We start from the raw sequence: 27787 nt of genomic DNA on the forward strand, positions 1-27787 counted from the left end.
CTAGAGTTGGGGCAGATTGAGGCCTAGAAATAGATAAAGCAGTTGATTACCTAAGGCACTATCCATAGAAGAGTGAGATAGAAGGAACACTTTTTAATATTACTTCTTTATGAGTATATCTACTTTAAATGCTAGAAAAATCCATCTTCTGTGGCAAATATTTACTTTGTGACAAGTTAAGGCAGTGTGGTACATGGCAAAGAGTCAGAAGGCCTGGTTTCAAATCCTGCCTCTAGCCCTTGTTGCCTTTATGATTTAGGAAAACTCATCTCTCTGTGTAGGTTTCAGCTTCCTCATCTGTAAACAGAGGCCATAAAGAAGTGACTTTCTCAAGGTCACATAAATAGAAAGTAATAAAGACCCAGAATTCCTTCTTACACTTAGGGGCAAAGTCAGATGAAAAATAAGGATCCAATAATCAAATGGAAGAAAGGGACAATTTTCAAATTTTGCAGAATTCCAGGTAAAAAGAGAAGGTTTTCTGGACTTCACAATTCTCTCATGTCTTAAATTTTGTCACAAACATTGTATTTAACTATAATTTCTAAGGAAGACATTGTAGAAAATAAACTCACAACCAGAAAACTGATCATTAAGTAATTATTTGTCTATGATGTCTGGTGAAACAAAGAATGATCCAGTATGACCCAAAGCACTGCATGTTCAGACTCTTCTTCCATAAGAATAGTGGCAGAGTGGTGGAAAAGGAAAGCCAAGTGTGGACTGAGAAGTCAGTACTCTTTGAGCAAGAGACTCTCTTACTAGGCTTATGTCTCAAGGAAGACATCAACAAAAAGAAAGTTTCTATGTACTTCCAAAAATATATATGAGTACTTTTTTGATAGTCAAGAATTGGAAATAAAAAATGGTGGTCCAAGAATTTAATGGAGTATTACTCTACTGTAAAAAACATGTGTGATGGAGACAGAGAAGCATGGAAAGATCTATATAAACAGATATAGAGTGAAATAAGCAGAGTCACAAAAACAATATACCCTCTAAGAAAAATAATGTAAATGGAAAGAATCATGACAAGCCCCCAAATCAGAAGTAAATGTTATAAAATAATAAAGATTAAATAATACTCAAATGAAGATATGTATAACTATAACCTATGTCATATTACCTGCCATCTTGGGAAAGGGGAAGAAATGAAAAGGAGGAAGAGAACATAGATCAAGAAATGTGAGAAAATTGTTATTGAAAATTGCATCTACATGTAATCTCTAAGAAGTTAAAATTTAGTTTAAAAAGTAAAGTACACTAAATAATAAAAACTAGAAAAAATATTCAAATGAAGAAATGTGAGAAAAATATCTCCTATTATTCTTTCATGGAGGTGAGTAGTTGGCAGGTATTACACACTGCATGTGTTTTCAGAATTCTTCAATGTGTCAATCAGTTGTGCTGGCTTTTTTTTCCCTTCCTTAGAAAATTTATTATTAGTTAAATGAGATGGCTCTCTCTGAAGAGAAGGGGGAAATATATATAACTATAGTAATGTAAGAAATAGAATGATCAATAAAAACTTATTTTTAAAAAGGTCAACTGTGCTGTCTCACATAAGTTTTTAGACGTAAAAGTAATAATTTAACTCTGATGCTCTGCATATTGATATCTTTACCTAAGAACTCATCTCTATTTTAAATATTTTCCACTAAAAAACTAAAATGAAACCTATCTCTTTCTACAGAGTCTATTTAACTACTATAAACTGCCATCTTTGAGACTGATTATTTGTAAAAGATCAGACAGAGTTATTTTCAACTCACTGTCAAACTGAACATACTGGGATTCATTTGGTTAATGTATTTCTAAATGAAATTAAAATTAGCATTTCAAATAGAAATATAGATCATCCTCTTATTAGCTATTACGTAATATGTAAAAGGACACTGACTTCCTTAATGCATTTTCCTATTCTTGAGTCAATTTGAAACATTTTATGTATCATGAAATGACACTATTTCACCTTTTCCATTTAAAAATTTGAAATTTAATTGATCCTTCTTTTCTTTAAATTCCTCTCTTCAAGAACTGTAACATATTAACATACTTGCTATATGACCTCCAGTTAGTTTATTGATCCTAGATCTTATGCTAGGAAGAGACCTCAGAAAGTATCTAATCCATCCATCTCATTTTGTAGATGAAAAAACTGAGGCTTTAAAAGGTTGCGCAATTGGTCTGAGGTATAAGTTGAGTCGTGTTTATGTGCATTAGAAGCAAGATTTGAACACAAGTCCTCTGACTGAAGAACCCAGTTACTGCTCTTTCTATTTTATTGAGCTGTATCGATAGTTTCATCATCTATAAAAATCATTCATATTTATTAGGAGCCAACAATACGTAAGCTAAAGGCTATGCACAAAACAAAAATAAAACAAGAATTGCTTTCAAGTATCTTGTACTTTTTTTGAAATAGAAGAGCACCACATTCCTCCAACGTTCTGATGTTAAATACATTAAGATAAAGTTGATATAGAATTGTGAGTTTCCCATAACTAAATAATACAGGCTAGTAGTATTACTTAAGGTTGAAACAGTCCAAAAGGAAATAAACTTTAAAACAGAATTTTATAGAAAATTCACAGAAATCAGAATATCCAGATTTTGATGATATGAGCCACTTTTAAATAGGAATTCCTTAGGAAAAATACCCAAGTTTGTATAAGATGTGTTCTCCACTTTTTCTGACAGCTGCGATGATTGACTCAAAATTGCATTTTATCCCAAGAAGTAAAATGTACTCACAAGTCCCTTTTTCTGGATTTTTTTCTCCTGAAGATTTTTTTCTAAACCACATTTCTGCCAAAAAGAAAAAACCCTTGAACCTTGTCTTTCTCTTCTAGTACAGATAATGAGACAACTACTTAAACTGCATTTAAAAAGTGCTGAGTAGTTGAACTCAATACCTAATGATGTTACTCAGCTTGTCGGAGTCTGATTGACACTAAAAGTAATAAATTAGAACAGAAAATGATTTTACAAGATCCTTGGGTTGACAGGCAGGCTAAGTGTAATATCCTCTATTACAGTTGTCACTGGATTCTATAGAGTTCAGATTTTCAACACTGTAGCCTGTTAGGTGTTATGATTCCACCTTCTTTGGCTTAGTTTCTGCAAGCATATAAAATTAATTGGACTATTTACCAATACAAATTCAGATAGGGAAAGTTTGGCATCCTTAGAATAGCAGTGAGATAGTAGGTTTCACTACATGGAGTATATTATCATCATCCATTTTTAAGTGAAATAAAACTTTAAAATTCTCAGCACTGATGGTATATTTCCTCTGTTATTTATTTACTATATCTATTAAAGTCAAAAACAATCATTTTAAAAGCTCTAGCTGCACCTTCAGAATTACTAAGATCATTAATTGCAAACATATCCTATTTGGAAACCTCATACAGAAAAACAAATCAAACTGTGTTCACTTAACTAGTGTAAAAATTCTAAACTAAACTCAGTTGATTCTCCACAGAGAAGTTAGAAGAAATAAAGGCAGCACCAATCATAAATCTAACTCCTTTTATCCCACAAGCACTCCTCCCTCCCCCATGTCACCCTCCCCCCCAAAAACCAAGGTTAATATAATCTTTTAGTTTTGAAGATTAAAAGAGATTCAAAGTTTGAACAGATGAAGTTCAGAAATATCCCCTCTCTTTAGTTTTAAGCAATCCCTGGGAATCATCACTGATTATTTTTAATTCTGATTCATTCAGTGAGCTCTGCTAATGCAATGATTTTCTCCATGGAAGTCCTTAACCACAGTGGCCATTTGCAGCTGATGATTTTTTTTTATAAATAATTTATAAAGCCTCTCTACACTTATACTTTTACACTGAAAGGGAGAGGGAGAACAGAATTGCATCTTAAACTCTATTTACAAATTTACCTTGGCAGGCCCTCTTACTGCCAATAGGAAACGATGTTGCATATTTAATTTGCTCTTTTGTTACAACGGGGCTTAGGTTAGTTAATTTCAATTTTCGATTTCAAAAGCTATCAAATATGGCTCAGATGAGAAATCAATTTTTCTCAGCTGTCTCTGTTTTTGTGATGGGGAGATTTCTTATTGGCTGAAGGTGAGCCATGTGACATGGCAAGAGATTAGTTCACTAGACCCCGTGTTGCTGCCACCTCAATTACTGGCTGCCTCTTGTAATTTAGCCTTATAACACCTAATTTCAAGACAGAACTCATATTTAATTCATGAAAGCTTCCACAAGAGTAATTGTGAAATAAATTGCCATAGAAAATATCCATTTGTGACTCATTTTAATTTTGTGTGCTAGTAGTATGCTATTTGTTCTACTTGTTTAACACTTTAGCAAAAACATTTTTTTAAAATATTGAACTTTATGGACTAATAGGTTAATATTCTTCGCTATTTTGCCCACATTAAATACCCTCCCTTACTATGTTTTTCTTTTGCAAAACTCCTATCCAGTAGCATATCAAAAGGTTGCTAAATCAGGAACTTATAATCTCCTAATTATTGAATGTGTTGTTATGATCTGCATATAACTTTAAAAGTAGCATCTAAAATCACAAGTGATAGCTTATAAATGGTAGTTACATGACAAGGATCATTTGAAGGGCCAAGAAATAAATACAGTTTAATTTCTATAATATTTTAAACAAAGCCATTCATTATACACATTGACATTTCATTACAACATTGGTATATATTTTTAAATTCTTTAACCAAAATATATATTTCCACTGTATACACACCATTTTGTCCTTTTCCTCTCTGTTGCTATGACAACAAGGTGGGTGAGGCCTTCTCAACTGCCAAACTCAGCTGTCATCCCTTCACCCTAAAAGCCTTATAATTGCTTTTATTTGCATACGACAATTAGGCAGGATGGCTCACAGCGAGAAAACCAACCTTTCTCTCCCCAAGTGCACACAACGCCAGCCTGTAATTTATAAAAGATACGCGCCATGTGGTGGAGCACTAAAATAGAGTGATGAGTCCTTTCATCTGATTGTAAGCCATTAACAAAAGAAAACATCCCCTTTCAGGCTGTAAAAAATGCCTATCTGGTGTGAACCTGCAAAATCACCAAGTTTCCCCCCCCCCTTTCCATATAGACCCTTCACATTCATTATCACATTGAACTCAAAAAGACTCCCATTGAAAGAGTTACATTTTTGTGTTTTATGAGTAATGGGGTGCAAATAAAATCCACACTAGGGTAAAACTGCATCTTCTAGGGTGGTTGGTGAGATTTTTCCCCTCTTTGCATAACATCACATGTTGAAATGTCAAATTAATATGTTCATTATTACCCTTTCTATAGTAGAACCTATGACAAAATTTTACAATCATCATTCACATCTGTGAATGCTCAAGTCAGAAAACTGTGAATGGTTTAAATCAATCTCTTTCAGTTTTCAAAAGGTCTTCAAAAATCAGAATTAAATAAGAAGAGTCAAAAAACAGTTTTGTAGTTCATGTTTTCTTACTGAAATAATTGCTTTACTTTAAAGTTTCAAGTATTGTATAGAATTTTTCCAATAATAATCAAATATTCATCTTAAGTAAAGTATTAAATTCTCAGCTGTTCTTTTTGTAACTTTGAAATTTCTTTGATTTGTTCAAGTTGGGGGGGGGGGGGTTGAGGAGATGGAGAGAATCATGCCATTAACCAGACCTTTGTTTTATTCTACTATGAATTTCAAACTTAAACTTCATTTATGGGGGAAAAAATCTCCAGGCAAAAGGACACTGGTTATTGCCACATTTGAAAATCAAATTATACTCTAACCCTAAAATTATAACCTGTTACATTCACCAGGCAACTTAAAGGAGAAAAAAGACAACAGGGACAGTTTTAATGAATATTAATTGCATGGCTAAAATAAGTTAGACCCTGAAGTTTCAGATTTTTAAAAAAATATCAGTAAATCAAATTCATAATTCAAATAGTCATGTGACTATTTTTAAGCGGTGGGAGCCTTGAGAGTAAATTAATTAATGTGATAGTGTTGCATAAAGGCTTTATGGAGTCTAGATTATTTGAGTTTTCATCTTTATAACTTCAAAAATAAGACTTGAAGGAATCAGAGTAACTTTTACAAGAATATATGAAAACAAATGGTCTATAAGATGGTATTCATTTCAAGATGAAATTAAAAAGCAGGGTCCTCCATGAGTTTCTTTTAAAGAAAAATATAGTAGGTGACCCATTAAAAATAACTTTTGCTTTACATAGTTTTTAAACTGAACTATGAGAACTCTCTTATTTTTTGTCTTCATTCATTTTTATCTCCATAAACCATTGTACCTTTTCTTCCTCAATTGTTCTCCACTTTGCACACAGATATTGATATTGATATAGATACAAATGCTCTCAACATTTTAATTCAAATTAAATTGCATGGCTATATTGATGTTCAGATGTCACAATGAACAGAGGCTAATGTGGTGTACCTTAATGAACTAAAATATCAAAAATCAAAATCCCATGATAATGAAGTTAATGACTAATAAGAGGTCCATCTCTAATAAGTGTTTTTTATCTTATGAATGGAATGTAGACAGGTTAAAACTACAGGAACTTAAATATACATCTTTTCTTTTTTAACTCTGACAGTTCAATAAATGTATCAGAATCTCTACAGTTTTATTAAGCAACATTACATTGTCACCACCAACCCCTCCCTCCAAAGAATACACCCTCCAATGACAAAGGATATGCCAAAGGGTAGAGGTCTTCTACATAAGAAATGATAGTTTCAAAAAAGTATCTGATGATATAGTAACACACTTTAGCAAGCTGAAGTGGGAAACAATATTCCTATCCTCTACCTGGCCAAATCGTGAACTTTTTCCTTTAAAATATCCTATGTAAAAAGAAAAAGACAGTGTGTGGGTGCGTTTCTTTTCAATTATTCAGATGTTATTTTAATTTTATGGAAAGTTTCCTAAACTAAATCCTCTCAATCACTTTATGTAGTTCTGGCCTTGAGACCTGGCATTTTCTGATCTATAAATGAAAGATCCAGAGAAGAGTTCATTTGGGGGTGGGGGTGAGAGATTTAGTTTTATTAAAAATCTGGTTATTTAAAAATTTTCAGCTTTATTCATGGTTCAAAACCAAGTGTACATATCTTGAAAACACAAGTTATAAGGATTATAAGTTTCCTGAAGATCAAGGTCTAATTTTATTATTCATTTAAAATAAATTTAAGTGACACTCAGAACTTCTTTACTTCTCCAGGAAAAGAATGATTTTTTTTCTGTGCCCTTAGTTTGGTAGGACAACTAGAAGATGATGAATTGTTATAAGAATGGGGTCAGGTGCAACTTTTTTTAGTATAGCTCTAATGTACAAAATATACAAATTCATTGGGGAAAAACACAAATTATAAGCAATTAGGCAAAAGAAAAATTTGTTAGAGGAAGCTTCCTAAGGGCAGCCCTATCTTGCTCTTTGACCACATGCATAGATTTCATGCCAGTATGGACCATATTTGTCTATTAAAAAAATAAAACTACATAACTTTGCAGTTTACTTAAGCTATATATGAAAAATAAAGGACAGTGGGATACTTTTACTGAAACAAAGTTGGTAATATAAAAAGCCTATTTTATATTTATCTAAGTGAAATGTATTTGCCTAAAATATATAGAAATTACTTTTTTATTCTTAAAATTTTTTTCAGAATATATACTGATCAGTTTTCAAAATTGTACTGATATGTACTCATATCTTTATTTTCCACGTTAGAATATTTATATTTCACCTCAAGTGAGATGGCATTAATTTTCATCATAGGAGAAGAAATATATGGTGCAGCAGAATTTTGTTTCTCTTCTAAATTGTCTTTCTCTCATGACTGGATCAGAGTAAGTTAGTAATGGTTTTCTCATGAGGATATCCTCTCCATTAAAATAAACCACCAACACATTTCCTTACTAGTGCCGTCTAAATATAGATGTATCCATATGTACATGGATGTGCATCCACTACATAGCAATAAGGTCCCTATTTCTCACAAAAAAGTTCAACATTTTCTTTAGTATAAGTACTCAAATAAAAGGCATCATTATGCATTATTACTTTATATTCCTATGAATTGAATCTCATCCTAGGAAAATGTTATGAAAAAATTTTCCATATTGTGTTTTTTTTAATTTGTGATATGAAGGGTTAGCTGCTAGTTCAGTTAGTGGAGAAAATTTCCTACTTTACTAGCAATTCTTTTAGAAAGACAGTATAGCCTCAGCATTCCACCTTTAAACTATTCTCATTTTCTATTCAGAGAGTCTTTATTTTTTTTCTTTTCCATTTGTAATAATAAAATAAAAAAGAATGCACCAGGTAAGATCTCCAAGTTTTAAATGGAATCTCCGGTGTGCAAATATTAGAGGGACATTAATAATAAATTTTGGAGATAGGCACACATAGGCTGCTTTTCTGACTTGGTTCCGAACCTCAGACACTAGAACTTGAACCACTCAGTTTGACACTGACACTTTTTAGGGAACAAAGTATCTCCACCACTACCTCTCCACCCTCGATTCAAATCTCATCTGAGAACTACTGAAATGAAGCTGTCACTCAGGACTGTTCAGGGACCTGTCAGCAAAACATTGAGCCTTTTCATTTTGATGGGTCAGCCTGCAATCCCCTTGAAAGAGAAGTCCGTGCCACTGTGGTTTTTCTTTCCACAGGAATTCTGAATTCTAATGAAACTCCAAATCGCTCAATAAAGGCAGGGGCACGGGGAAGTAATCCAACCCAGATCTGAGTGAAATTTGTATTTTATCTTTTTTCCCAGCCCATTATTCTAATAGCTTAGGTGGTTCACAAAGGGTTGGTTTGCAGGGCAGACGCTAGCGGAATGAGGTGTCCTTTGTCTTGATGCTACACTGAGATTAGGTAGCAGCTCTCTGAAAATGAAAGGGCATGGCTCAAATTTCCTTGGGTAAATATCCATCCACCTATTGTAGTTTGCACCTACAGTGCTACACATACATTTCTAATGTGTGACTGCACTGATAGAGGGAGAAAAATTCACATTAACATTTTTTGGTAGAGACAAAACAGCCTTTCAATAACACTGTTTAAACGCTTTGCGATCAAATGAAGGAAATGGCGTGGTCACCCAAGATTAGCCACTACTTACTTGGCATCAGAGACTGGTGGTGGAAGGTCGATATCATTTGTGTAGCATCAAATGATGATTATTTCTGTTAAGATTCTTTCATTAACCCAGCCACTTTCACAATTTTTTGACTGTTAAGAATTCTGACGACCTTTCATGCCTTAGACCACTATTCTTTATTTTCTAAATGAAGTTAAATCATAAATGTTCTTCAAAAGAGTCGTTAGTTATTCCCCCTAAACTATACTGTTTTTCCTGCCATTTATCATAATATTACATGTATAAACATATATGTATGCCTTTGTGTACAAATATACTTTTAAAATAAAATATTGTGAAACTTTTCTTCTAAAAAATATATACATAGGAGTGTTAATATATTTCAAGTAGATGACTTTGTAGCTTTGTAGTAAGCTAGACCATAGTTAACCTTTGTTTTCTTATTAACCTTCTGGAATAGCTAATAAGTAATTTTTAAGAATACTATTGTGCCCCTCCCACATTATAATCTCGATTGTGTTACTAAAATCCTTATAGTCAAAATCCACATTTCCTTCTTCCCGCACAACATAATGCCCTGAATATGTCAGCTTCCTCTACTTTACCTGTCCAAAGAACATCTGCTATAACTCCAGGTGCTTGTGTCCAGACGTTCATTATATCTATTTTTTTCCAAGTGCTCTGCAGTGTGAAGTTGAAGAATGAATTTTAAATGATTACACATACAGATGCTAAAAGGTTTGAGAGAAATATTTGAAAGAATCACAACTATTAAAATATCATGATTTCTATAGAGGCATCCATTAAGCCACATTCTCTCCTTGATACTAGAATTTAAGAAAAGAATTAAATCGCATAATCTACAAGTTCATAATATAAGGTTCAGGAACTTAAAAAAATGTTTTGATAACTGCATTCTGACATAATTGATTCCCTTTATAAGTCTATTGATTTTATTTTTGCATTTAGAAATTTTTTTTTCTTCTGAGAAAGAGTCCTTAGACTTCACCTGAAAGTCATAGGGGGGTCTCTCTGTCTCTCTGTCTCTCTCTCTCTGTCTCTGTCTCTGTCTGTCTGTCTGTCTGTCTCTCTCTCTCTCTCTCTCTCTCTCTCTCTCTCTGTCTGTCTGTCTCTCTCTCTCTCTCTCTCTCACACACACACACACACACGCACACATATTTTCCTAACTCACTCCTTTAAAATGAAAAAAAAAACATAAATTAAATCTTCTAGTCTTTCTTATTGTTATACTTCTGTGTTGCCCTACGAGTGATATATCATTATTACTAAACTTAGAAATATTAAGATGTGTTCAAAGCAGAACAATGATTTTTCAGAACAATCTCAATTATATAAACATTTAGCTTAGATTAATTTAGATTATTAATATGACCTTCATTCATTTCCTTCTACCATGTTAGTCCCCTCTCTATAAAAACCAAGTGTCACTTCCAGGTATAAAGAAATATTTCTCTCTTTGCCTTGATTCAAGAAGGTGACTGTCCAGTTAAACATTCACGTTTAACTGTATTAATGTGTTTTAAATGAAGAAAATTGAAGTTTTCAGAATAAAAACTACTTCTTATAATTGAAAACTTTGAAGTCTTTAATGGTTTTAGAAGCTAAATGGAAGTCAGCATATTTTCTGAAACTGCAAGTAGCACATGGTTTCCTTATTATTGTTGTTGTTATTATTTGGTATATGCTAAATATAAGACATAAACATAATAGAGAAACTTTATTTACACTACAAGTTCAATATTAAAACTTAGTATCCCTCAATTGTCTAGATTGCTGAGAAAATTTATTTTCTTCATTTCTTTGTTAAATATTTGTTTTTATAAAAATATCCTTTAGTCTTGGAAATTTAAATAACTAAATGTGACTATCGAAGTCAAGGGAGCTGAGATTTTCTCTTTATATTTAATTTTTTTCTTAGTTTGTTACTCCTCTTCAGATGTTCTTAAAGTGTTCTGAGTGTTCCTTTAGTCCTCATACTCCACAACCAAGTGGAATAAATATTGAAAATGATCCTGGGATGTGAATGAACTAAAGAAACAAGCAGTTTATGTGAGATTCTGGACAATTTGATTTTCTATGCCCATTTTCCCCCTTATAAAATATAACTTCTCAGAGCTCTTTTGTAGCTTAATAAAATCAAGGTCCACCTACTTAGTGGGGGGAAGTTTCTAAAGCTTTTAAAAGTTTTCATATTGAGAGATATATTTGTAGTGACAAGTAAAAAAACTTTAGGAGCATACACAACTACATATGCATTCTTTAAATGTACAAAATTGGGTCCATTTGTGTATTTAATTTAAGTAATTTGTCAAGTCAACACTTTATAGGGCTATTGCTTAATATATGCAAATAAGCACTATTCTGCAAATAGGCTTATTTGAAATGAGAATGTTTACATTATTGTGAATACATGTATTCCTGGATTCCCAAATTTGACCGAGGGCATTTAAATATCTAGCCTTCCTAGGCTTATCATTCCTTTATTTTTTCCTCTTTCTTTGGCTAGTTTTGTAGCCAATAACACTTACTTGACTAATTATGTATGACCATTTTCAGTCTATTTTTTAGACCAGTGAAATTTGGATCCATGTGGCTAATGTGTTTCTTAAGATTATTCATACATACTACATATGTTATTCCACAGGAGTAAGATATGCAATCTTGGAAATACCTCTCAGCCATTACCACATTATAGCAGTCATTTACTTAATGTAGTCTAGTTGTCTCAAAGAGCTAATGTTACTTGTAAAAGTGCTTAACATTGTCAGGGAGTACTTTACACTCTGAGAAAGTATTGCTGATTCAGTGTTTAGCCAAATAAAAATGACTGAAAATGTTTTCATTATATCTCTCCAAGGGATGAACACCCTTAGGTAGATTATTTTGTGAATCAGTCAAAACTCTGTAAAGTTTGAATAAACCCAATTTTTCAATTCACAAACTTAAGGACATAATGATAGAAATCTAGTTTACTAAGTTCTTCACAGATTTATACAGGAATGTAATCTTCCCCGTGGCAAGAATGTCCAGTGAACCATTTTCTAATCTGTATGGCTCTGGAGGGTGCATAGGTATATATTGGAGAATAAGGACAGGAGAATCAGACTTATATCTCAATGCCTCAATTTCTCTTTCTGTAAAATGAAATGAAGACATTTGTCACCTTGCCATTTTCAGATCCTGTGAGAAATAATGAGAAAATATTGGGAAAGTAATTTGAAAACAGAGGCAGAAGATGCCATGGGAATAAACAGCAATTTTATTAATTGCCTTGAAATAGAAAATGTTGAGTTTAACTCAACGCTAGTTTCTTTGGAGTAAACACTAAATATAACATCCAGAGTGATATGGTTAAAATTAACTTGCAGTTGCTTTTCAAGCTGGTGAGATACAATTAAAAATGGGTGATATTGCCAAAAATCTCATTTGCTGCTTTCTGTCTCATGAATAATATCTGTACATTCAGGTTTTCATTATATTTCTCAATGGCTTTGGAATTCCATTGCATCTGTTTATTCTTGATTTTTATCAATGGAAAAATCATTAATGCTCTATGCCACATTAGGCACCACAATAATAGTCACTAGACACACCACCTCTACCAAGAATCTCTCTGTCTGTCTCTCTGTCTGTCTGTCTCTCTCCCCCCACACCCCACCTTTCTCCCTCCTTCCTCCTCTCCCTTTCTTTGATATTACAATGTACAATATAAGGCACAAATGCATACTGCCTCCTCTCCTGCCTGCTCACAGTATGCCAAACAGCACTGAAAGGGTTAATTGGCATTTAAAAAAGGTAATTGTAAAGTGTAACTGTCAGGGTTATCCTCAGAATTGGGAGGTGGGATGTAGGTCTCCCACCCACTGGAGACTCTTACATCTTGAAGAGCAGGATGAAGACAAAAGCAGTGCGACTGCTGTTTCTTGATTTTCCCTTTCAGCTGCAACAGCTAACCCCCAACGTGCTCTTTTGAGTTTACTGTATCAAGCCAGTAGTTACTGCAGAGTGGTATGTACTGTGCCCTGACTATAAAATTACATTGGGATTTGATTGTAGCCTAAATATGTAGTAAATCATTATATGTTTTGAAAATCATGCATAACATACACAGAATTTGTTTGAAAAAAGAACCACAAATTGACTACAGTGTAAAATAGACCAATATTTTTAAGACATTTCTACGACTTTAGCCTGAAGTTTAAAATAAAAAGTACATTTGTAAACAGGTAATTGTAAAGAAAGAGTAAATGGCTGTTAAATTATGTGCACAAAACTACAAATAGGAAAGGAAACCCTGGGTTAGTTTCAACAGCATGGCTCACAACATCATAATCTCAATTTAATTGGAGAAAGGAAGCATTTCATTTGGTTCCTGTGTTTACTACAATGAGTAAAGGGAGCTGATAAAGCAGAAAGGAAGGTGTAGATATCACTGGGAATTCATCCTATCATAAGCTTAGAAGCATAACAAGACCTTGGGGGGGGGGGTGTCACAGGGTGACACAGAAACTGAGAATCATGTGAAGTTGGACCATACTTTGTATTGGGAGACCTAAGTCAAAAGAATGGTGAGAATTAGTATGGAGCTTTAAAAATTACAAAGTGCTATACATACTGTATCCTATAAGGTAAGTCCTAAGGGTATAATATGCCCATTTTACGAATGGGGAAAGTTAGAGTCAAAGAGGGGACATAACATCAATTGCAATTGTTAGAGACCGGGTACTGTTTCAGAGTCTACGACTCTTTTCATTATATAATGTTTAAGTGGTAAATTCTCAAGTTCTTAAATTAAAATGACATTTTTACAGAAAAAAAATAAATCTTAAGATAACACAATAAATATTTCATTTTTAGTGCAACAATGAATATTACATTGCATGAAGAATATATGTATATTCTCCCCTATGGGTAAGAGTAAAAGGTTATTATAAAGCTCTATTAAAATATGCAGCTTCTTAATTAGGCAAGAGGATGGGATGCATTCTCTCTGCCATTACTCTAGCCTGACCTACTCTAGCCAGTTATCCTTTCCAACCAACCTGTTTAAGCAAAAAAAAAAAAAAATGCACATCAGTTTTTGCATTGCTAGGCCATGTGGTGGGGCCGGAGACTCACCACAGCAGAGTAGAGACAATGCTATCATTCAGCACCTCCAATGCTGGGCAGCTCCATGGAGGAGGTGAGGGGGGGAGGGGAAGGAGGGTGAAACTGCTTCAGCTTTCCCTACTATCACATCTGCCAAAGCAGAGCCTTTCAGCTAATGCTCAAGTATCACACACACACACACACACACACACACACACACACACACACACACACACACACACACACACACACATATACTGCCTCCAATCAGACTTAAGGAATTGGGAAAACATGAAAACATAGTGGGCAATTTAAAAAGATGACTATGTCTTCTGTATACCCAGAATGGTATAGACATGCATATTCAGAATGGCATAAGCAGAAAGGTGAACTGAGCCGAATTAATTTTGAACTATGAAAATTGTTCTTTGGCATTGATAAGAAAATGTCGATTAGTATTAATTAGAATCAATTCACTGTAACTTTAATGACTTGGGATAATTCCATTTAATCTTTTTCACACCCATAGCCAATATTACAATAATAAACAGTTGTACTTTTGGTACTGAAAAGTGTTATTTATATCTTTTCCTCAATGGTAATTCATTTAAGGGGTCTGTATTGTATCCCTTTAACAGGTATTCATTCAAATGGGTTCCAGTGAAATTCTTCTGTCAGTCTTCAAGCTCACATCTACTGAATGTTTTCCCCTTTGCCTTCTGCATCTTTACTTACTTTTGTAGAAGCCTAATGCAGTATAATTGAAACAATTTTATTGTCTGAAGCTATTCATTCTAATGTTTCAATGACAGAAAATACTGGTCAATTTGACAAGTTAATATGACTTCAGTGGTCATTTGAACTCCTTTAAGCCATTGGGTGCTAAAATTGCTTGTCACCTCCCTTCACCTGCAAACTGAATACAACTAGTACATGTGGGGGAAGAAACTTTTTCACTGAAAAGATGCTCTGTCAGGAGTAATTGCAAGTTTTGATAATTGATAGAACATTGCCCCTTTATATATAACTCTCAAAAGCAACACTTAACCTCTCCTATTGGCCACCTTTATTAAAACACTAAAAGTTTATGTTTAATTTTGATAGCTGAGCGCTTGATCAGTCTTATCTTTATCTTTAATATATTAAAGTGTCCTTTAAAATAATCACTATAGAGCAAATGATAAGATAGACCATTATTCAGAAAATAGGTTTAAGGTCTCCTGATAAAAGTTAAATGGTAGAAGGGCTCTCTAGTTTTTGTGGCATGTAATGGCAAATGGCAATTGACAATGCCAGTAGAGCTGGAAGAGTTCTTAACAAGGACCTAGTCTACTGCTCTCATCTTACAGATAAGAAAACTAACATGACTCACTTGCCCTTGGTTACCCGATTATTTAGTGGCAGAAGTAGCACAAGAACTCATGTCCCCACACACTCTCACTAGTACACTGCCTGGGCTCGCTATGTTGTGTTGAATAAACACCATTTTTTTAAAAAGCCATCCTTTATTTCAACAATAATTTTCAATTATAGTCAGACAGACAGACAGACACAGAGACAGAGGCAGAGACAGAGACAGAGAGACAGAGACAGAGTCAGAGAGACAGAGACAGAGAGAGAGAGGAGTTCTTTGGGATTATTATGTTAGATATTTATATGGAGTAGTTGATTCAATTAAACAAATAATTATTAAGTTTTTACTGTATGCAGAGCACCATGCTGTGTTGGGTACTGAAGGTGATACAAAATTTATTTGCTCCTTTAAAGAAATGGATTACTTTTAAATTATGGGTTTTGGATAAAACTTGAATTTTAGTTTAAAAATGAAAAAAATGTTCATTTTATTTTCTTAAAAGGATCATTTCTCTTTAATTTTAGAGATAGCATCAGTGTTTCCATTGTAAATGATTCTATAGTTTAGCAAGAGAACATTTTGCTCTATTTTGATTATATCAATGTTAGCTTTCATCCTCTCGAATAAGGACAAAAACTATCTGCAAAATTTTTAATACAACTTTTTATGGAAAAAACATTCTAAGGAATAGAGCCCAAAAGCAATTGATTTTTGTAACCAATTTCTCCCAAAGGGTAGGTAGTTGGGCCCTATATCTTTAGCATATTGAAAGCTGTCTTTCTAGTCCTATAACTGCACTACTTTTCTTGGCCTTATGCAATAAAGTTAACGTACTTATTAGCATTAAAAATCTGTTTAAGCTGAATACATTTTTATGTAAGAGTGCTGACCAATGATAGCAGGCCTTGTGCTTAGTTCCCGATCATACTACTTTAATTGTTTTTAAGGAACTCATACACCACTGCTCTGAAATATAACTTTCTAACAATCAACACATAGATGTTTACTCTGTATGACAATATCTAGCTATTTAAAATAAGTAATAATATTGTATCCCAGCTAGATAAGGCTTATCTTAAAGCTCAATTTTAAAAATGGATTCTTCTCATGTCTTGTTCATACTCCTTATATTTTTGAAAACAAAATAAATCCTATTTTAAATTTATTACTAGGAATATTATGGAATTTAATTATAAAATGTCATGTTTTCTACTCTCCCCCCCGACAAACACTTCAGTCTATATACCTAATTTTGAAGATTCTGGATAGATTTCTGTAAGATATTTAAAATTCTCCATATTTTATTATTTTGATCTGGATTGGGTTTAATGTTTCTTTTTTATCTGATAGCTTTGCTTTCTTAAGCATTCATAAAAATTATTTGGACCTTCACCATAGATGTATACATGCCCCCCTAAAAAAATAATTTTCCAGAACAGAAGGTTGGCTAATTATTTAAAAGAATGGCCTCATGACTGTGATGATCTGTCTGTTTGTGGATAAAGTCCTACAACTGTGAAGGGCCTCACACATTAGAAAAAGGGAAAGGGAAAAAAATAGAAAATCAAAGTACTCAGTGGAGATACATCAGAGAGACTACACAAGAAGGGTATCATAGTTTTAGAGCCCCCAGAAATCCTAACCAAAGAAGTAGTTAGTCCCAGGTCTACATCAAAAGAAAACAACATTCTGTGTCATTGCTAGCCTTTGCTGTGATGTTTTGCCCTCCGTCTCGTAATAATCAAAAGTCATGGTTTAAAAAAAAATATAGACTGTCCCTTTAAAATTAGATCATCCCTTTTATTAATATGCAGAATGAGTTGTCAATTGACCAAGCAACAAATGTACGTCCTCATATCCTCGTTTTCACTTCTATCTATGAATATTTTAAAACCCTAATGTGCGCTTGGCCATTTGGGTTTTAAGCAAAGACTTATCACAGTGTAAAACCCCTCATTTTTATCCCTTAGCTGAGGGCTTCTTTTTCCCTTTTCCAGGGTGTCATTAAAAATCTGATGCCAAGAGCTGGGACTTGGCAGGGTTTGCGATATAATTTGCAATCTGCAGTGTTTGCTGGCTAGCCCCCACCTGCCCCCCTCTCCCTCTCTCTCTCTCTTTTTTTACCAGCCTGCCTGCTAGAGTCAATAGGGGGCATCCCTCATCTGTCTAAAAGAAAAATAGCAGCATACTAATTAGAATTCTATTTGCCAGAAGCCTCAGAGTTGCTGTGCTTATAGATTTCAAGCTTCTTTTGTTTGAATTAAATTGCCAACTTTTTTTTCTTCCTTCTTTGCACTAGCATGAGAGAGCGGGTGCCTTATTTGATTGAAGGGGGGGGAGGCCTCATCTATGGAAATGCTGAGGAAATGTCAGGGTTGTGTTTAAAAATGCCTGGTATGCTTTTCAGTGGCTGACTCCTGTCTTTAGCAGAGTTGTTTTGGGGAGCTGGTGGGAAGGGGGAGAAGTTCGAAAAGGGGAGGGAGGGGTGGAAACTTGCATTAAGCAATGGCACTCTGATCCCCTTTCCTGACACTGAAATTCTGGGGTATAGCTGACATGCTTTTACCCAGAGCAAAGCCAGATGGTTCATGCTTGGATTAAAAAAAAAAAAAAAAAAAAACCTCAGGATGAGATCACAAAGCTCGTTCATAACAAAATACACAACATCTCTGTTCCTTTGCTAAACCATCTTCTTGCTGGGAGGAGTAAAGATGAAAAAACATATCATACATCCAAATAAAATGTCATATGTAATATGATTAGCAAGCCTGTCAAGGAATTCAAATCGTCCTTTAACAAAATTTCAAAACTATCCATGGAAAAATATTTACAATAACACTCATTGAGGGTTCAGGACTAACTGAGTTTTACACAGAAGCAGAAACTTTGGGGTCCAAGAAAGTATAAAAATTAGTCAGCACAACCTAAGACATTTTTCAGAATTGCTTGCCTCTATGGAGAAAGTACTTTCCTACAATCTTTTAAAAAGCATAACAAACCAAACTGCAAAGTAAGCTTATGAATTCAATCACAAAACTCTCTACTATGTTTGTTTCTGCACCAGGAAAACATAAAGATTTTAAATTATATATTACTGAGCCATATTCTTTGCAGCTCAAGGAGCATCCAAATATGCATTTCACTGAGCACATAAGAATCTGCTGGTGGATTTTACAGGCCTAATTATCTATGTGATACATGTGTATTAGGAGAAGAACATCTAAAACCAAAAATACATGAAATATGACAAGCCAGCATTGACTGCCTCAACGTACACTCTTGGTCTCTGGTTTTTACCCTCCAAATTACCAGTAAGTCAAATAAATATCTTGTGAGAGGTAAAATAATTTAATTTTCTTTAGATGAGTGCTCTCCTGGAAGTAGATCATTAAACTGCTTTATTTTTCTCCACAATAATTTATTTGCCTGCTTCTTCATAGAATCTAATAGCACTGTAGCAATGCTAAAACATAGAGTGATCACCGGGTTTCAGGAATGGATGCTAACCTTTTTTGTGAATGTTATCACCTTGCTATCTAGTGTATTTTCCTTTGAATAATTAGGGAGTCTTAGGGGAGTAAGGATGAGATCTCATTTGGTTAGATTTTGGTTTTATAGATACACAGAGCCAAGATTAACATCTTAAAGAGATATTCTGAATAGGCTACTCTGTGGTTGACCAAATATGCTTAGAGATGATAGTTATGTATTCCTGAGTGGTGTTGTTTTTTAATTGATGACAATTATGGTCCTGGGCCTTGTCTGAGCAAGGACGCCATTTATGTATATTACTAGAAAACAGAGGAACTTTCTTGGTACTTAAAACAGAAGATGTTTAAGGATGAATACAGTCTTGGTACCTTTCCTTGTACCTTTAATTTTCTCAGAACCCAATACTGACAAGCAAAGTATTGATGTTTACAGTATCATGTAAACCCTGGAGCCAACTATGCTCACATCTCTTTGAATTACTTTTCCAGTTCTAAGCCTCTAAGAATCCAGTCCTCCTTTATCTGTTCTTGTTATAAAAAGTGGCAGGAGGCAGAGCTGCAGAATGACCCACAAGATGGCACCTGTCACCAGTGGGATTTCTCCTGCATTCTGCAGGCCAAATTTTGTTTGAACTTAGTGTGGCCTCTGTCACATCCTCAATTTCCCTTCCACTCTTGGCTCTCCTTCCTAATCCCTCTCGTGCAGGCTGAGGCTATGTTTACCCAGCTTCTGAAACCTTTTTTTCTGTGAGAAGCCAAAGTAAAACTTTAATTTGAAATCTGGGTTCAGAATTAAGCAGAAGCACAGAGTGTATTGGATGGGGTTAGCTGCAACAGCTGCATCCTTTGCCCAAGACACTGTAAAGGAAACTTGTGTTTTAAGATTTTTTTCTCAATTGTATCAGCTACCAGCTCTTCCCTTTAGATAATGTATTAGAAATATAAGATTACTTTAGGTCTCAAAGGTGAGGGAGTTCATTAGCACTCTAATGAAGCCTTTTGTTATTACTTAGAGGCAAGGTACATCACAAATAAATGAAATGTAAGTATCCTTAAACCAGACTGGTGTATTTTAACCCTGACCTGGGAAGATCACCTTTTCAGGGAAGTAAACACATTTCTACACATATTAAATCCAGCTTTTCTCTTTGCAAAGGAATAAAAGAATCTGATAAGGATGGGGAAGCAGATGTCATTCAAGTTTCTAGGAAGGAAAGGGATTGCTAAATCCCTGGGCCTAAATTCTGAAGTCATTTGGTAGTTTTGCACATCAAGGTGAAAAAAAAATGCCCCTCCTTTTACTCATTGTTGACCAGTTTGGTGGGAGTTTTGAGAAAGGGAGGGAGAGCTGAAGGGACTTGGGGGTAATTTGAATATACGTGAATTACTTAGAAAAATGTTTAAACCTCAGCACACGATTCATTTGGGTCAAGACTCACAAAAAAGACTGCTCTATGCTAAGTTAACAAAGTTTATTTAGTTGTATAAGCTTTATTATTGGAATCATGAAAAACTTGAAATGTTCAGATCAGATTAAGTCAATCCTTATTAATAATAATTTATCAATATGCTTGAAATGAACTCAATTCGAGTAAAAGAAGGCTTTTTGTATCTTATATTAATTAATTGTTATTGTGCAGAATAATTAAAAACCAGGTTAGAGAGAAGGGGTAGGGTGAGCACAGAGAAAATGTTGCTTGGAAGAGGTCACAAGCAGATTTACAGCCCCCCAGAACTGAATTTATTTTGCCACTCTGGTATTTGTGAACACTGAAAACTTCTGAAATATCCAAGGTTATCATAGCACCATATCCACTTTTCTTAGATATAGTCTTACGTGCCTATTTTTGTTCAGACAAATACCCTTTTATCCTATGCATCTCCACTAGTTCCCACCTTCTCACACCCTAAAATATGTCACGGGCACAAGAGAGTTCCCCATTGTGTAATCATCAGAAAAAAACATGTTCTACCGCTATTTCCCTTCTGCGCCACAGGAGGCAGATCAGCAAAAGGCCTATCAATAGAGTGTGTTCAACTGAGTTCCCTAAACAGTTCAGAAATGACTCCAAAAAATGGTTTTGAAGCATTGTAATTAAACTCATCTACAGCTGGTATAATGAAACAAATAAGAGAAATTCATTGCCTATCAAGGACAGCTATCATTTGTGACTTTTTTTTATCATTGTTGTTTCACCAGGTTTCCTATGTGAGCTCCATTACTTCTGTTTCTTTTAACTACCATCCTACTCACTTGGGAGTCATTTTTAAGGTCAGCCAGTATACATTAATCCTGCCTGGAGTAAAAATTTACTCCTCACGATGGAAATGACAGGCCTGTACAACAACACATGAAAAAAGTCATTCATTATTTATAAAAAAGCAAAAATAATGGGCTGTCTTTCTTACATTACACAAGTACTATACAAAAACTCTAAACTACATATTATTATGAATGCTTTTCCGCCTATAACATTGCCTTGATTTTGTAATTATTTTAGGCTTTCCATGCAGGAACAATAAAAAGATCTTATTTTTCACAACACTCGGATAAAATAACTTTGAAATTATGCCTTCTTATTTGCTTTCTTTGATACAGCTTATCAGTGAGACAGAGGGGGAGAGAGAGAGAGAGAGAGAGAGAGAGAGAGAGAGAGAGAGAGAGAGAGAGTCTCCTTTATTTAGGGATTGAAACATATAGATATGGAATAGGGAGAAAGAGATCTTAATTTATATAAATCTATATGCTTCTTAATTTTGCTTGAAAATAAGATAGTTCAGATGCTTTTCTTCCAAACTGAGCTCAAAAATAAGATCAGGAAATCAAAACCACAAGGCAAGAGCTTGCCCCACCCCCAAATACCCCCACCAACAAATCTATCAGGAGTTTTTGGTGGGCTTACTAAACTGTCATGGAGGGACAAGGTAGAGATCAAATATACTGTTGAGTGAGGAAACAGAGCACAAACTTTGTCCAGAGCTTGGGGACAATGATGCTCAAAGATTAACCCACCCTCTCAATTAACACCTCACATGAAAATCCCAGCAAGGTCATGGGATCTGTGCCTCAGTGCGGTCAATCAGCATCGCCTGCCTCCATACAAACCAAGATCGAATGCAGAATTAACACCGGTCCCCAAGCCCTCGCTCACAGACTCACGTCAGATTAAGCCCTTGCATGGAGGAGATATGAAAAGCATTTCTAATTAGGGTCTGAGGTTACTGGTTAAAATGCAGTCGAGCAGTCTACCAACCATTCTTTTCCTTTTTTATAATTTTAATTAAACTCAGATACTATTTAATTCCTACCTGCATATATTTAGTACTACTTGAATGCAAACCTGATAAAGAATACTCCTGATCCCCACTTAACTGCCACAAGGACTTATTAAAGAGAGGGTGACTGTCTCCAAGATCTTCCATGGGTCCCTTTGCAATAATTACTTTTCTATCAAATGAAAAGCATAATATTTTTCTGTAAATAGATTTTTTTCCCTGCGAAACTTTGACTCCCCTACTCTCATGACAAAATTGCAATTATAACTTCACTGTAGGGGTTACTTATTATCAGACTAGCCATTAAAAAGCTTCCTTTGCATAGCCAGTCTCTGTTTTCTCATGGCTTACAGAAACTTGAGATGTACACTGGAGAATTTTTCCTACAAATATATAACTAATTAGGTATGGATGTGTTGCTTCTGTATTTAAAAATCCTGTTTACTGGATCCTATTTGAATTATTAGAAACTCCACTGTGCAGCTGAGTACTTCTGCCATTGTGTGATTAGTAGTCTAGATCCTTAGTACCCATTTTTAATATCTGCAATGACCCTAGAAGCCTTAAGACAACATCTTCAGCATACTAAAATCTTGTTATTCCAAATTACAATTCTGAATAATTCAGGAATTGTGATGCCTTTGTAAAGCATTTGGAAAACTTTGGGATTCTAGCAACTTTAGAAACTTTTTTTCATGATCATTATCATCATGGTAATGACTTGAAATAAGTATTACAATCAAAAATACTTTGTAGGGATATTTTTATGAAAATAAACCATTAAATAAGCCAACTAAATGTCAATGTTCAGTAGTCAGATCTAAGCCTAAAATACTTATAAAACAGACAAAATTATCCATTTGAATTAAGGATCCAAGTTAGCTCGGCTTCATTATTTCACTCTTTAAAATCCAACCTGTACATAGCAGTAGAAAATGTAGCAAAGAAAACAATGAATTATTGTCATCTGGTAACTCATCCTGAAGTTGAAAGGAAATTGATTTGAGGAAGAGGCTTTAAACTTCTAACATTTAATTATTAACCTAAAAGTTGAGAGATTTGGAGAGTTAGAATCCAAGAATTACATGGCAAGAAGGGATGTTTAAAATAATCTAGGGCAACTCCTTCCAAAGATAAAATGACTTATCCAAGGGTACGTAACTGCTAAATGATGGATCTGGAACTAGGATGTAAATTTCTAGACTCTTAGTCTGGTACTTTCTACTACCCATGAAAAGCCAAGATATATACACCTTCAAACTCTCAAAAAAACCATCAGTTAGAAGCAATTGAAAATATGAAGAATATTTCCCTTGACTAGCTTAAATGTAAAGTGAAATCTTCTGTGTTTATAAAAATATTATTTTAAACTGTATCATCATCAGTTGTATATAGCTATCAAAATTTCATATGGTTACTTTGATATTTCTGGGACCTGAAGCTTTCTATTGCTCCTCTATTTTGGTATCTTCCTTTGTCCTCAGGATTGTTCCCATTCACATTGATATCATTCTTCCTTTTCCTGTTTGAATAGGTTTTTTTTCTGAGCTACATCATAAATTCACTATTTGGAGTATTTTGTTTACGAGTCAAGATCCAAAAGTTAAAACTATAAATTATTCTAAAATCAGTTGAAAGTGCATATATGTGTACATGAAGACTTTGATATTTCATTTTGGAAAGTCATTTTTTTTATTTATATATAAGCTTAGTGTAAAAGTCATTATGTCTAGAAAAGGAAATAAACCCATCAGGAAGCCAGAATGAGAGAAATGGTTTTGGTATTCTCAAGATTTTAAAAGAATCAGAGAAAGGTCTGTAGTGCATCAGGTGGTTTCCATGAGGAAAATATAAGAACATGCATGTATCTGGAGAGAGAGACAGAGACAGAGACACAAAGACAGAAAGAGATGGAAATTACATTGAAAGGAGAGGTATATAGGGATATTAATGAAACAATAAATCCAGCTAAATATATCTGTGCACATACATATGCATAAATTTATATGTATATGCATTTGTATACAAATAGATGCACAACTTGGGCATCAATAGTGAAAATGTAAGTATAGTTACATACCACTAATTGCAGAAACATGAACACATACTATTATCCAAAACAATTATCTACTCCATCAATATATTTATACAAGCAACAGACAAGACTTTTGGTCTCAACTAAAGAGAAATGTTTATGTCACGTATGGTGCTGAGCTTTATATATCTTGTTGCACCTAAACTTGCATACTACTGTTTATCTTTATATGACACAAACGTGTGGGAAAAAAATCAGATTGTACCAGATTAGACCAACAAGAAAAATATGGAGTGATCTTAAATGCCAACTCTTGAATTTTGTATACTCCAGTACTGTGTCACTCTATGGTAGAATAACCCTAGTTGATAGTACATTATGGCATTTTTATTAGAATGCTAGTGTCCCAGGAGGAACTTCTACACTGATATTCTCATGGAAATATGTTGCTATAAGTCCATAAAACATTGTTATCATCACTACTAGAAAATTCAATAAAATAACATTCTGCAAACATTTAAAAAACTTACCTTCTGTCTAAGAATCGATACTAAGTATCAGTTCCAAGACAGAAAATGACTAAGGACTAGGCAATTGGGGATAATTGACTTGCCCAGGGTCATACAACTAAGAATCTACAAACATTTCTTAAACATCCAATATGTGCAAAGACACTGTAGTAGGTAATGGCTATAAAAAGGTGAATTAAGAAATTATCTCTTCTCTCATGGAACTTACATCCAAAGCAATGGTTGGCTTTTGACCTTTTCACAATGAAAATATTTCAAGCTTCCACTGCATATTTTTACATTTTCTTTTAGTCTCATAATGTTGCACACATTCTTCTGAAAATTTCATGGAATTTGAACACATTTACTGACATAAACACTACGCCACATATGATGCACACATACTAAGGTAAATTTCAGTGTAACTCATATCTAACAGTAAAAATAAGATAGTATGTTAGTGTTGCATTGGTATACTCTTTGATAGATGGATTAAGTGGTTTAAATAAATTATATGTAAAACTAATTATTAATTAAATAGCTGCCTTTATAATGTAGTATTTATTATTAATTTGGATATGGGTGAATAGAGCAATACATTTGTGACTGATACATCTGTATGTGGAAAAAAATAAATTTACCTTAGTTATTGATTCCTTATTTTAGAAACTTAAAGTATTAAAATAGGTTAATTCAAATTGTTGCATTCTAGGAAGTCACTTATTGTCAGGAAAATATTCCTTGAAAGGTAACTAAATTAATTAGCTGCTTGAATTAAACTAAAATTAACTTTAAAAAACTGAATGAAACAAGTTTCAAGACTACCTGATCAACACCAAATAGCCAAAAGTTTAAGCTCTTTGTAAAGCCTTCTAGAAATCATTATTTTATTTCTCTGAAGAATCACAGCTTATAAATGTTAATTGCTATATTATTATTCTTCATGGAACACAAGGAATAAAATTTTTTAAAATATACCTAACTTTCAAAAGATAACTTGGTGGGATTTGAAACTTCTCAATAATCTGAAAGATGAGTGAATTAGTAGAGCATCAATAAAATAAATTCATTGAGAAAGACAATTCGACCTCTTCTTCCACTAAATTTACCTAAATCATGAATAGCTTAATTTACTAATGTGAACTTCATGTCCTTTCCCTTCTCTTGTGGATTTTCTACAAGTTTTGAAATAGTAAATGAACAGTAAGTTTAATAGGAATGGGGGGAAGTGGATAATCTACCAGCTGGATATGAAAATCATGTTAAATGATGAAATTTCCATATAGGATGCTGAAAATTATTGGGGCTTTTGAAGATTTCTTCTTAGGTATCTTTTTTACAAAAATTATTTCTGAGGGTAAAGTCTTGAAATTCTTATGCGATTGGTTAGCTTATAATTTAGAGATCCTAAAATTGATATAAATAGAAGAAAATTCTACTAAGCCAACAGATGAGCTATCCCTACTTCAAAATGGACATAAGTATATATGTGTGTATGTATTTATATATATAAACACCTTATTTACTCAAAAAATAGTTTAATTCAACTAAACAAATATTTGTACTCCCAGTACCTAGCACATATTAGGTACTTAAAGAAAAACAAAAAAATAAATTCTCTCAAAAAGCTAACTTTCTACTGAAAGGTTATGATATGTGCATTTTCACGTGCACACACACACACAGACACACACACACACAACTAAAATTAATCTGAGACAAAATTCTAATAGCTTGGGGGATCAAGAAGACTTTGTGTAGAAGTTCAGAGCCTTGAATAAAAATATAGATTCTGAGACAGAAACAAGAAAGGAGTGAATTACAGACATGAAGAACATTCTATGCAATGGCGTGAAGAAAAGAGATGCCATATCAATTACAGAAAAACAGGTAATAGAACACTAAAGTTAAATAAAGATGTAATTGCTGCCCCTAAACCCATTGGTATAGGACTTTCTCAATATTGGTGGAGATTAATTGTTTCAAGGGCAGAGTAGAGTTTATGAAAAGCAAAAGAGCTCCAAACTCTGCCTGTCCCCCTTTGAGGGTTAATTATTCAGGTCTTCCTGCTTCCACCTTTAAGAGAGAAGTTGGAAGAAACCAATAGTTCTTTAAGCTTCTGAAAGAAAAGACATGAAAAGGTTGGGCAGTCTCTACTGTGGCCTTATTCCCACCTTACTACTCTGGAGACTTCAGGGAATGTTACCTTGTTTGAATTCAAGGACAAACTCTCTTGGGTAAACTGAATTATCTCACTCTCAATAGGAGACTTCCTTCACTCTAAAATATCTGGTATATATTCTGTTATATATGCTTTCTCTTATTTTCTGTTTTGTTATCATTTGGATAAATGGGTTTCTTTGCTATTTGGCAAGTATATTCATTATGGAACAGATATTATTAAGTGGAAAAGGAGTCAAGCCTGGAATATTAGAGTCTCCCCTCCTACAAAAACTGCCAGCAATCAAAAATTAAATGGAAGTTGATCATATTCTTTACACTAAAAATACTTAAGTTAACATATAAATTTCTAGCCTGGTACCATCTCCCTCTGATAATAGCAGCATCTATGACTCAAAATTTCAGCTTCCTTTCCTGGCAGGAATAAAAATCTCCTTTGGAGAGGAGTCGAGGAAGAAGATGCTGGAGATGCTTCCTTTAGAACCACACACAAGGGAAAGTCCTCATTACATGTGGAGTCCTCACTACTCTCATGAGCACCAACTTTCTTGATGCTACCAAAAGGATGTAGAAGTGAAGGTGGAAATACTAGGAGGAATATAAAAGGGAGAAAGAGCAATAATATGAAATACATCTAGAAAGAAAGATTACAGCAAGGTTGTATGGGACTTTGAATGAGAGGTGACTTCTGGGTCATTTCAAT

This window comes from Gracilinanus agilis, chromosome 2 (assembly GCF_016433145.1).
Source record: "Gracilinanus agilis isolate LMUSP501 chromosome 2, AgileGrace, whole genome shotgun sequence".
Classification (NCBI taxonomy): domain Eukaryota; kingdom Metazoa; phylum Chordata; class Mammalia; order Didelphimorphia; family Didelphidae; genus Gracilinanus; species Gracilinanus agilis.